At 35.3% G+C, this 13,167-nt stretch overlaps 1 long non-coding RNA gene across 1 annotated transcript; it reads left to right on the forward strand.

Moving 5' to 3' along the window:
* Positions 1-4,672: 4,672 nt before the first annotated feature.
* On the forward strand, positions 4,673-5,413 carry LOC104217635 (uncharacterized). The gene is made up of 3 exons (XR_708799.2): positions 4,673-4,811; positions 5,023-5,094; positions 5,204-5,413. It is a non-coding gene; the product is annotated as an uncharacterized lncRNA (long non-coding RNA).
* The last annotated feature ends 7,754 nt before the right edge of the window (positions 5,414-13,167 follow it).

Below are 13,167 nucleotides of genomic sequence, written 5' to 3' on the forward strand. Positions count from 1 at the left end.
TTCACATGAAGGAGGTAACATCGGAGTTTCTAGTTTGAGTGCATGCCGACAAGTTCTTTGTATAGCTCGAACTTATCTCTTGATACCACTGTCAGCATATACGAAGGGTTCTCACTTGTATGGATCTTCTTGACCTGTATAGATCCATTCTCTATTCTTTCTTGAATCCAATGATATCTCACGTCGATATGCTTCGTCCTTGCGTGATACATGGTGTTTTTGCTTAGGTCTATAACACGTTAACTGTCACAATAGACAACATACTTATTTTGATGTAGTCCAAGCTCTCGAAGGAACCGTTTCAGCCAAACCATTTCCTTGCCAGCTTCAGTAGCAGCAATATACTCTACTTCAGTTGTAGAGAGTGCAATACACTTTTGCAGCTTCGACTGCTATGATATAGCTCCCCCCTGAAAATGTGAACAAGTATCTTCTAGTAGATTTATGATTATCAAGAGCACCTACTATATCAGCATCTGTGTAGCCCTTCAAGATTGGATTAGATCCTCCAAAACACAAGCAATCTCCTACAGTACCTCTTAGGTACCTGAGTATCCACTTGACTGCTTCCCAATGTTCCTTTCCTAAATTTTCAAGGAATCTGCTAACAACACCAACTACATGAGTAATATCAGGTCTGATGCATATCATTGCATACATCAAGCTTCCGACTACTCAAGAATAAGTAATCTAGCCATGTTCCCTTTCTCCTCCACTGTTGTAGTACATATCTTCTTGCTCAACTTTAGATGACTAGCAAGAGGTGTGCTGATTGGCTTAGAATTCTTCATGTTAAAACGTTCCAGTGCACGTTCAATGTACTTCTCTTGAGACAACCACAACTTTCTGCTTGTTCGCTCTCGAACTATCTTCATACCCAAAATTTGTTGTGCTGGGTCCAAGTCCTTCATATCAAATGACTTGGACAAATCTCCCTTCAACTTTGAGATCAACCCCTTGTCTTTTCCTACAATTAACATGTCATCCACATACAACAACAATATAATAAAGTTATTCTTAGAATTTTTTTTGAAGTATACACATGGATCAGAATAGGTCTTTATGTATATTTGAGTCAAACTTCATGTACCACTGCCTTGGTGCCTGCTTTAATCCTTAAAGACTCTTATTCAATTTGCACACCATGTTTTTCTTTCCAGCTACTTCAATTCCTTCTGGCTACTCCATATATATCTCCTCTTCCAAATCTTTATGAAGAAATGTAGTTTTCACATCCAACTGCCCCACTTCAAGATCTAGGCTAGCTATTAAGCTCAAAATTGTTCAAATAGAAGTTATTTTGACAATATATAAGAAAATTTTGTCCAAATCAATACCTTTTTTATGTTCGAAGCTTTTAAACACCATTCGAGCTTTGTATTTCACCAGCTTGCCATTTCCATCTTTCTTGAGTTTAAAGACTCACTAACATTTGAGTGGTCTTTTACCCTTTGGAAGTTCAACCAGCTTGTATGTGCCATTTTTCTACAGAGATTTCATCTCTTCTTGCATGGTTTTATCCCCTGGTTCTTTTCTGTATGGGACATCACCTCCTTAAGACTTTTTGGCTCCCCCTCATCACTGATGAGGACATATTGTGTGGAAGGGTACCTGCATGACTCTACCCTTGGCCTTCCTGATCTCCTTAGAGGTTGAGGTTGTTCTTCTTCCTGAGTATGGTGCTCCACTTGCTTGACACCATTATCAAGTTGCCCCTCCTACTGAATAACCTTATTAGGTTCCCCCCCTGCTCAGCAACCTCGTCGGTCCTACTTTCTGCACTTGTGGGATTGTTAGAAGTAGAAGAAATAGTAACAATATTTGGAATTATACCATTCTTAGCCTTCTCTGGCATATCATTAGCGGTTCCAACTTCACTTTAACAGTAGACTACATCTTTGCTTCTGATGACCTTCTTCTTTACAGGATCCCACAATCTGTACCCGAACTCTTCATCTCCATATCCGATGAATATGGAGGGAGCTGATTTATCATCTAGGTTTATTCTCTGCTCTTTTGGTACATGTGCAAAAGCTCTACAACCGAACATCTTCAAATGCGAGTAGGACACCTCCTTGTTGGTCCAAACTCTCTTTGGGATGTCAAACGCCAACAAAACTGATGGAATCCTATTGATCAGGTAGCATGCTATCTGAATTGCTTCACCCCAGAATGACTTAGGCAGTTTAGCCATTTTGAGCATGCTTCTCACCTTCTCCACAATGGTGCGGTTCATCCTTTCAGTTATGCTATTGTGTTGTGGGGTTACAGGAACTATTTTTTCATGTCTGATCCCATGGCTTGAATAGTACTCTTCAAATTCCCTTGAAATGTACTCACCTCTATTGTCACTTCGAAGACGCTTTAGCTTTTGGCCTGTCTCCCTTTCCACCAGAGCATGAAACTTCTAGAAAACTTGAAACACTTGATCTTTGGTTTTCAAAATATAAACCCATAATTTTCGTGAAGCATCATCAATAAAAGTAACAAAATATTGGTTACCGCCCATCATATCAATTTCCATTGGACAACAAATATTAGAATATACCAAATCAAGTATATTCGATTTTCTTTCAGACGTTATATGAAATGAGACTCTATGTTGCTTACCAAATAAATAGTAGTCACAAGGTTTTATCGTTATACCTTTGGCATAAGAAATGAGTGATTTCCTGGCAAGAATATGCAATCTCTTCTCGCTCATAAGACCCATTCTTTTGTGCCACAAATCTGCAGAAATCTCATCTTGTTCCGCGTTTAGTTCACCTTGGCATATTTCTGTATTTGTCTTGTACAACGTGCCATGAGCAACTCCCTTTGCAATCACCAATGATCCTTTGATGAATCTCCACTTTTGATTCGCAACATAGTTCTCGTATCCATCTCGGTCTAAAGCAATTTCCGAGATCAAGTTCATCCGCATATCAAGTACATGTCGCACGTCCTTTAGAACCAATGTGCATCCGACATTTGTCTTGATACAAATATCACCGATCCTCGCAATCTTTGAGTAACTCGTGTTACCCATTCTCATGGTTTCAAAATCGCCTGCTACATATTTGCAAAAAAAATTCTCTTACCGATGTGGCATGGTAAAATGTTGCTGTATCAACCACCCATTCCGACTCTAGATCTCACAAGTGTATGCATTCTTCTTCTTCATTTATAAAGAGGACAACATTATCATTGTTTTGCATCATGGCGGTTGTGTTGTCGTCATTCTTTTGGCCACTACTTTCACCTTTGCCCTTCCTTGGATTTGAGCAATCTCTTTTGAAGTGACCTGGTTGATCACAATTGTAGCAATTTCTGGATCTTGATTTGGATCGGTTCTTAGACTTCTCACGAGCTCCAGATCTACCATATTTTCTTAAACTTCTTTGATAACTCTTGCCTCTACCTTCTATGATGAGAGTCTGTCCTTGATTTTCTAGATTCTTTCTCATCTTCTCATTGAGTAGGAGAACCGATGTGATATCTTTCAACTCAATTGTATCTTACCGTGCAGGATGGTTGTTGCTATTATCGTACGAAGATGGCAACGAGTTCAATAATAAGATGACTTTATCTTCTTCCTCGATTTTCATTCTGAGGTTGGTGAGCTATGTGATTAGTCCGTTAAATACATTTAAATGTGAAAAAAATTCGTACCTTCACCCATGTGTAGGGCGTATAACTGCTTCTTCAGGTATAATTTATTTGTCAGCGTTTTGGACATGTATTGGCTTTCCAACCTTGTCTAAATTCCACATGCGGTGTTTTCATCAATGATGTTATGTACCACATCATTTGATAAGTGCAACCTGATTGCACTAGCAGCACTTTTATCCAAGTCAGCCCAATCTTCAGCTTTCATGGTATCAGGCTTTTTGGCATCAACATCTAGTACCTTGTGTAATTTTTGTTGGATGAGAAGATCCATCATCCTTCTTTGTCATGTTGAGAAATCACTATCTCTGTTGAATTTTGTTACCTCGTACTTTACTCTGGACCATTTTTTCACCGAGTATAGTACTACCGATAATGAATAGTACTTGTGTGAACGAACAGAACCTGTGCTCTGATACCAGTTGTTGGGAATAAACCCCCGCAGAAATAATATTCATGATAATAAAAGCAGAATAATAATATAGTACCGATATACGGTAATTAGCAAGAATAAGAGAGTGACAATGATACCAAAATTTTTATGTGAAAAATCCTTTTGAATAAGGGAAAACCCACGACCCCCAGGGGAGCAACTGACATCACTATAGCAAGGAATTTTACACTTTGTAGGTCCGAGTAAAATACTCCACGGACCATTACAACTCTCAAAAGAAATATCTCTTTTTTGATATTCTCACCTCACTACGATATCGCTCACTTTCTATTTTTCTCACAGACTATTTTCTTATACTCTGTGTGTGAAGCCTCACTCTTTCTTTCTCTCTTTTTTGGTGTGTAGAAATGAGAGCCGGAGCTCTCATTTTATAGCTGAAGCCTCACTATCTGAAGCCTACTATATTTGATAATTTGCACACACATTTTCTTCTTTTTCTTCAATGTTGACAATTCAAAAACGTTGACAATTCAAAAAACGGTGACTGCAAAAAACTTAGAAGTGAAGAAAGACATCTTCCTTAAATTATGGGATAGACCCATCAAGATTTTCCTCTTGGGCTCCCTACTTGTCTCCTGAGGACCAGAATAATTCTTAGATTTTTTTTTATCTTTTCTTCTCTTTTCAACCAAAAAGGCATAGTTATTAAATCTTTTTGTTTTTCAATTGAGTTCTCTTTCTTTGTCTTTGCATTCGTCTGCAACCAGAGGTAAGTGTTTCGAGTGTAAGACAACATATTTGATGTCTGATTTCCATCAAGATATAAAGTAATGCATAAGTGCGGGGTGGGACAAGACTCCATTTTTTCTCAATAATTCAAAGCCTTATTTCTTGGACTGTTATATCATTACATAATTTTGATTTGTGATCAGTTACTATACTGGAAAACTCATATTTTACTATGATGTTGTTAATACAAGGAACTTTGAGGGACCTTTCAAAGACAACACTCCAACTGGGGCAGAATCAATTCTGTTAATGCAGGGGATGAGGTAATTCACTCATAACTATTGTACGACTAATTTTGTGCACTCTTTCTGATATTTGTGCTATGCCGGAATGAAAATCTTGAGGCCTAACGGATGGTTTCTGGAGCCGCAGAAAATGGTAATATTTCATCATGATGAATTTGTGCCCGTAGCATCTTGCAGTTTGAACTCTCAACCGGATGGGTTTGATTTTGTTAGCAAAAGGGACAAATAATACAACTTCAGTTAACCATCACCCGTCAACAAAATGGCCATCCACATCCAATTTAAGAAAAATATGGCAATGGTATTGCCTTCATACTTTTCTTTTTTACTCCTAGGGGTTGTGGGGTGGGGTGGGGTTGGGGGGGGGGGCTGAGAGTCGATCAACTATGAAATATCAGTTTCTATTTCAAGGCTGTTATATAAAACACTATAATAGAATAATCAACTTTCTTGTGGACTTAGTATATCAATGTAGACCATCAATGGAATGGACTAAGACATTTTTTCTTTTTGCGTCATTTGAGAGTCTCAAATTGCGATAAACAATACCATTTTTGTGATTTGGACAATATGAAATATGAAGATTGTTGATACAAAACTTATACATTTGAGTATGAACCGCCTTATTATCGGGAAAAAGTACGTTAATATGAGGATTAAATAATACATAGAACGTCAACCGGTTCAATGAGTATATTTGGGCACAGCGTATTGTTGATACAAACACATACTATGTCAGTATCAAACGCCTTATTTTTTTAATATTATTCCATGGATAAAAATAATTTTAAGATTAAGAGGGTGTTTGGCTAAGCTTATAAGCTGGTCACACTAGCTTATAAGCACTTTTCGGCTTATCTACGCATTTGGTAAAGTTAAAATTGTTTATAAGCCAAGTGAATATAAGTCAAAAATAAGCTAAAAGCTATAAACTCGCCACCCACAACTTATGAATTTTTAGCTTATAAGCACTCTAAGTTTGACTAAAATTTTTACTATTTTATCCTTAAAATATTCTTTTTAGAACAAAACTCCTATATCGATAATCACTGCCTCAAGTTTTTTTTCAACCTAATCCCCCCCCCCTCCTCCCTTCCCCCCTTCAAGTATGCAATTCTCATTGACTATTTAAGATAAGCAAATTCTCTATTTCTTTACATATTTGTAGCAATGTAATTATGTATCAATCTTTGAACTGTATGTAATAAATGAGTACATATCAAATTTTTGGTGTATTGCTTTCTAAGTGCTGTAGTGATGAAAACAATATTTGTTTCTCTTCAAAAATTTTGTCCTATTTAGGTTTATTTTTGCTGAGTAACTTTTGTCAATTTATTAATTATTATAACTTATGATTATATACTTGTCATAAAATAAATTATATATCATAAAAATTATCTTATCTAAGCATAGTTGCATATAAAATAAAATGATAAATAGAATATTTTGTATTATAATAAATATGGAATCTAAAGTTTTGAAGAAATTATGTCCTTATAAGTGTAAAGAGTTCTAAGATTATTTAAATCATTTTAACAAATAAGAGCTTATCAACACTTTTTTTATCAAATACTGCAACAACTTATTATCAATTTAGCACTTGTATCCAAACTCATAACTGCTTATTTATTAAATTAATTTCAGCACTTAAAAGTGCTTTTTAGCATCTAATGCTTATCAGCTACTTCAATTCAGCTAATCCAAATGGGCTCTGCACATAGACGAGCTGCTTTGTCTTTTGGCGGCAATTTCTCGATCAATTTTCTCATTTATTTATCCTTCAGCTTCTTCCAACGTCTTCTTAAATGAAATTTAAGGTGCATTCGCAAAGCTATATTAAGGCTTTAATTACATGAATTGGTTTATTTTCTAGTTAATTGATTAATTGGTCATTATTGAATTGATTGCAATTGAAGGATTATCATTATTTTCTCCAACTCTATAGGGGGACAACAATGACCGGTAATTATGTATTATAGTTAAATTCAAAATGCGACTTTTAAATTTTTGTTTATATTTGTTGTCTATATAAATTCTTCGGAAAAGGTCCAAATATGTCCCTGAATTATTAAAAATAGAGCAATTATACCATCCGTTTGTATTTGGGTACAAAATTATCCTTGACGTTAATAAAGTGGTTCACTTTTACCTATCCCCACCATCAGACTCCCCATCAAGGATAATTTTGGACCCAAATACAAACAGAGGCCATAATTGCTCTATTTTCAATAATTCAAGAATATATTTGACCCTTTTCTATATAAAATAATACTTTTTGCTAAGTTGAAAATCCATGTCGGAGAAAAAGTTTTCTTTGTAAGTAAAAGGGGGAAAGGAATGTCGTGCCATATCTTTTACATAGTAATTACTACGATGACGAGAAATTTCACCGAAAAATCAACCTCCTGCTTCACTTATTATTTTCTTACCGGATCAAATTCGTGTGATTTGATTTTTATATTTTTTGTACTCCCAAGTCCTAGCATGTAAGTTAACCAAACAATACCACATTAGAGGGACCCGAATTCGGATCTTCTCAAAGGATACAATGCCATTGTTCGTCATTGATGTATTCGTAATAAAATGACCTTTTACATTGTAATATCAATTCTTAATGCAAAATCTTATTATTAGAGTACCAAGTAATTAATGGTGAAATTTTTTTCGTTTCGTCTTCCTGTTTTAATTTGCAACCGCATATCGATACATCTATAAGTTACTATCACAATTTCCACTTTTACATGTCTCTGATGTGCGTATTTGGGTACAAAATTGTGCCCTCCTTGTACCCAAATGCAAATAGAGGGCATAATTGCTCTATTTTTAATAGTTTAGGTTCATATTTGGACCTTTTCAACTCAGCAAAAAAGTATTCCCTCCATTTCAATTTATGTGAACTCATTTGACTGGGTGCAGTATTTAAGAAAAGAGAGAAGACTTTTGAACTTGTAGTGTAAAATGAAGCACATATATTGTTATATCCCGTACCTTAGCATTAGGATGTGTCGTAGTAAATCCACATGAGTACGAAAGGGATTGTGTCTATTAAGAGGTTATAGAGGGTTTAAGACATTGTTCTTGTAAGACCCTGTAAATTTAATAATATTGATACCATTATATACTTTTGATGTGGTATTTTGAGTGGAACATTTTTGTAAAAAGTTTGAAAAATATGATTTTATATAGTTATTAATATTACTACTTTCGAATATGCTCTAAATTATACACATATATAATATAAGAAAGTTTATGAGATTTTCTTTATTGTAAAGATAGAAATTATTTTCTCACAAGAAAAGAAGGTTATTTTTTACCATTTTAAGAATTAAGCGTACAAAATATTTTACTCTTTATATGAAATTGGGAAAAATTAGAAGTTGAGAAAATATATGAATTTTTACATGGATGTTTTAATAAAATAATAGTGTATGTATTAATTTTATATGGTACCATGATTTATTAATTATCAATACTTGCATGGTAGAGATTAGTCTTATCTTATGTTCACGTGGGACCTAGTTAAAGTAATAGATGATGAGTCATAAGTAAATTCCTAACGTGGAAAGATTTCATACAAAGTGAGACTTCTCTTTCATTATTCTGACCTTTATCTTGAAATTGGCCTCAAATTTTATGACCACTTGATAATTGTCTCATGTATTGAATGTATAGCCTAATTCTTTTGGTAGACTAAGATATAATGAGCAGTAAATCCACGCAAACGACAGTGTGTGTATTTCTTTTAGCAAAAATCATTTAGCTTGAAAGAAAATGGGTTTCCTTTTGTATTTCCTGTAAAGGTTGGTGTTGAATCTTCCATTGATAATGTTAGAACCCAAAAACATGAGGAATCTGTTATAGGAATCTTTTATCTAGCCATGTAAACAAGGACATCAAGTATATATTCTTGAAGGAATTAGCATAAGACAAGAATGTCACACAAAGATATAATTTCTCAGGACTTGCTTTTCTATATCTCTCTTATTTTCCTTGTGACTTTCTTCTAGTTATATGGTCCAGTCACAAAAATAAGGAATCTTTTCTACTAGTTCTATCAAGAATACCACACGATCTACAAGGTTAAATTTGGACAAGAATTGTGCTCAAAATATGGAAAAGAAAGTATTTACCAACTTATCCTCTTAGTATTGGATTTCTAACTGATTTTGCCCTCGTTTTAAGGCTCTTCTCGTTTACATGGAGATTAGCAGATTCAGTTAATCAGTAATATAGTGGACTTGGAAGAATTTTGGGGATAAATGACAGAAGAAGGACGAAAGGAATTATTTGATGATGTAGAGTATGGAGTGAATATTGGTCGGATAAGAAATAACGTGCTATGATATAAAGAATATCTTAAGAATTTTTCCCTACTTCGAGGGTTATGTGTTCTTCGCAAAAGATCTGTGGTAGAGGGATTGTCAAGAGAACCGGCTCAGGTATGTTAAGGCTAATCCTTCCTTCTTTTGGCATGATCCAAGTAACGAAACGTAAACGTAATATTGTTCCATAACTGGTTGTACTCTTGGCAGTTAAGGATGTCTATATTATTCACTCCCGTAAAGTGATATTCAAGCATGTCTAAGTACGTATCTAGTTCCCTATTGAGGTATATGATAGAGATATTAATGTTTATAATATAAAGATACATGCATCTTCATGCATTCACACCCGTGTTACGACCTGTCGGGCAGTTACCACCGGTTGGGTAGTCATGCATATTCATTTACCACTGAGCTATGGCCGGTTGGGCAGTTACATATTTACCACCGAGCTACGGCCGGTCGGACAGTCATGCATTTACCACTGCGCTACGGCCAGTCGGGCAGTTACCACTGATCAGTTGAGCAGTCATGCATCATACGATATGGATAATAGTTTCAAAGAGAAGCATTGTATATATATATATATATATGAGTATGCTAATTATGCAGATAAGGTGGCACTTCAGAGATTCAGGTTGACTCTTATATGTCGTTAATTAATGTTGACTTACTGTTATGTTTCAGTTCTGCCTTACATATTCAGTATTTTATTCGTACTGACGTCCTTTTGTTGGGGACGACTGCATTCATGCCTGCAAGTATAGATAATCAGTTTGGCGAGTCCTCATAGTAGACGGGATTGGCATTCAGCAAAGGATCAGTAAGACTCCACCTCATTCGGAGTGCAGCCGAGTTTATCAGTCATCGTATTAGAGTTTTGATAAAGACTTATGGGTAAGCCGGTACCCTGTCCCATTTGATGTCAAATAATCTTAGAGGCTTTGTAGACGAAGGTTCATTTTGTACAATATGTGAGAGGCCTTGACGGCCTATATGTATTCAGGTTTTACGAAAAATGATTCAGTGATACAGTGTTGTTTCCAATTACAGTTGTACATTTTGAGTTGTGGCCATGTTGGCCCATGATAGTTACAGAAGAAAAGCAAAAGAGTTACAGAGCGGTTCGTTCGGGCAAGTGCGGCATCGGGTGCCAGCCATGCCTCCCTAGGTTGGGGTGTGACATATATTTTGTGTGGCTATAAATCATTGCAAAAAGGTAAATTGTTTTCAAATAGGGAAAGTGGTCATTCTTTTTGGTACGGACTAAAAAGAAAATAGGTTCACATAAATTGAAACGGGTGTTAATACCCAATTTTTGCCTGTATATTTTTATATACAAAGTACTTTCAAAATAGCTTATATGTGCATGTATAAGTATGTCCAAATGTTTTATTGTTTTTTCCTATTTTTTTAAAGATTTTTAAACTAATTTATTCCCCTATTTTACTCATAAAAAAACCAATAATAATTCCCAAAATTATCATTTTTTGTGATTCATTTGTTGGATCCTCATATTTTTACTAAAATATAGCTAAGATAATTTTTGCATATTTTTACAAATTTATTTAGTATTTTTAAAACTAAATTACATGTAATTGCAATGTTAGCCTCTTTTAGATTTAATTACGTTTATATCCATAAAAAGTTAAGTCCAGTATTTTTAGTTTGATAATTATGTACTATAAATCATATTAGTACCTTTAATTTATTTACAGAAATTATTTTACTATTTTTTATAAATCAAATAAAAAAATGGCTATTTAAATGTTAGCCCCATTTTATTTTAATTATAGCCCGATTTTGAACCCCAATTTGAAGCCCAATTACCCTAACCCAATTCCCATTCAAACCGACCCACAACCCTAATTCGCTCTAATCCATGGCCTTCCAAGGTCATCGGAGACCTATATCAACCTCTCATGGCCCTACGTGTTCGTTCCTGTGGTCTCATGACTAGATCCTAAAAAGGTTTTGTCCAGTCTTTGCTCGATAACTGTTCTTCGGTCGTCTCTCGCTTATCTTCGGCAAGCCATGGCTATTCGAGTCAGACTTTTGACTCTCCTACTTAGATCAATGATTTTCAAGGCCTTTCTCATCACTTGGGGTCCTTCTGAAACCGTAACCTCTAAGTTCTTTCGATTTATCTTAGATCTGCTTCAGATCTATGTTTGCTTTGTACTTCTAAGCATTTTTCTTGAAGTTTCTTTTTAAAACTCTGCTTTCAAAACCCCTTATCTTTTCCGATTAGGGTTCTTGTTAAGTTATTTCAAAACTTTCCTCTGATTTCTGACATGTTTTGCTATGTTTGCTCATATCGTTCTTCTACCTGAGTTTGCATGTTAAAAGCCCTAATTTCTTTTGACTGTTTATTAGACGAATGCTTGTTTGCTTGAGTTTTGTCTGTTTTGTTTGTTTATCCTCTTTTAAAACTCTACTGTTTTTGAAAATCCCATGGCTTTGAGTCTGAGACTGTTCGTTTAAGTGCATGACTCGATTTGAAGTTCTTTATTTCAAAACCTTTTATTCCTTTGTGTGATTCTTCTGACTCTGGTTATCTATCATCTCTAAAACTCGATTATGCTCGAAACCCTAATTTTTAAAAGAGGGTTTTCCTCACCTGCTACTGTGAGATCTTCGCCTGCCTTTGATATTCTATGTTTTCTTCACTACTGGCTCAATGTGACTTGACCTACTAGACTATCATGCTTCAAATGTTGCTATCTATTGAATTTTGTGCTACTATTGTATGCTATTTCCTTTTGCCAACAGGCTTGGCCTGACATGTATAGTGTTTATGCACCTATTTATATGTTGAGTTTCCTTCTTTGACTGATCTTCAAACTTGTGACTGATTTCAAACAATTCCTTTGTGAAATTCTGATTTCACTCGCCTGTTAAGGTTAACTGATTTCTTTTCCTGTTTTGCTTTACTGAATCCTTTCCAAAACTAGAGTGTTTCTGTACCTAGACTCGATTGCTTACTTAATGTTTTACTACTTCTTTTATGGAAACTGTCAGCCTACTCACAAATTGATTTCCTTCCTTATTTTGAACTTGTCACTGCCCGTTAAGCAAGTGATCCCTTAATTAAAGGCAATCACTTGTATAATTGATTCTGAATCATGATTGTTTCCATGTTTGTAGCTTATTATCTCTCTCTTACTCGTTTTCAAAAACTATAAATACCCTGTACTTCTTTTCTTTCAAGGACACGAATACAAGTCATAAACACTTGAGTTCAAACACACACTCCACTAAATCTCTTTTTTTTCTCTATCACTACTATATTGCTGCCTTACCTAGCCGACTGAAAGCCAAGGCTAGATTGTGGGAAACTTGCTTATTTTTCTCCACATTTTCATTTCTTACTGGTATGTTCTAATTAAGCTTCTGCACCAACAACAACATGCTTATTTACTGTTACTTGCATCCTTGCTTGTCTATTGTTTGTATTTAACCCAGTACCTTTATTAAAGCATGTTGTAACTTCCCCTTTTTCCTGTTCTAAATTAATGTATCATGACTTGTGAATCCTAAATTTTTACCCCAATGTGTTTAATACTTGTGGGTGGTTTGGGGCATGACAGTGTCACACCTCCTTTTTGCGCGCCCTGCCCCGAAGGGTTAAATGCGCGGGTGGAGTTTTTCCAATTTAAGTGACAATATTCGAAATGGGATTATTTATTTAATTCAGAGTCACCACTTGGGAAAGGTTTGGCTTTTGGTGTCCCAAGTCACCGGTTTATCTTGAATCCCAAATCGAGGA

Source organism: Nicotiana sylvestris, chromosome 3 (genome assembly GCF_000393655.2).
Source record: "Nicotiana sylvestris chromosome 3, ASM39365v2, whole genome shotgun sequence".
In the NCBI taxonomy this organism is placed as follows: domain Eukaryota; kingdom Viridiplantae; phylum Streptophyta; class Magnoliopsida; order Solanales; family Solanaceae; genus Nicotiana; species Nicotiana sylvestris.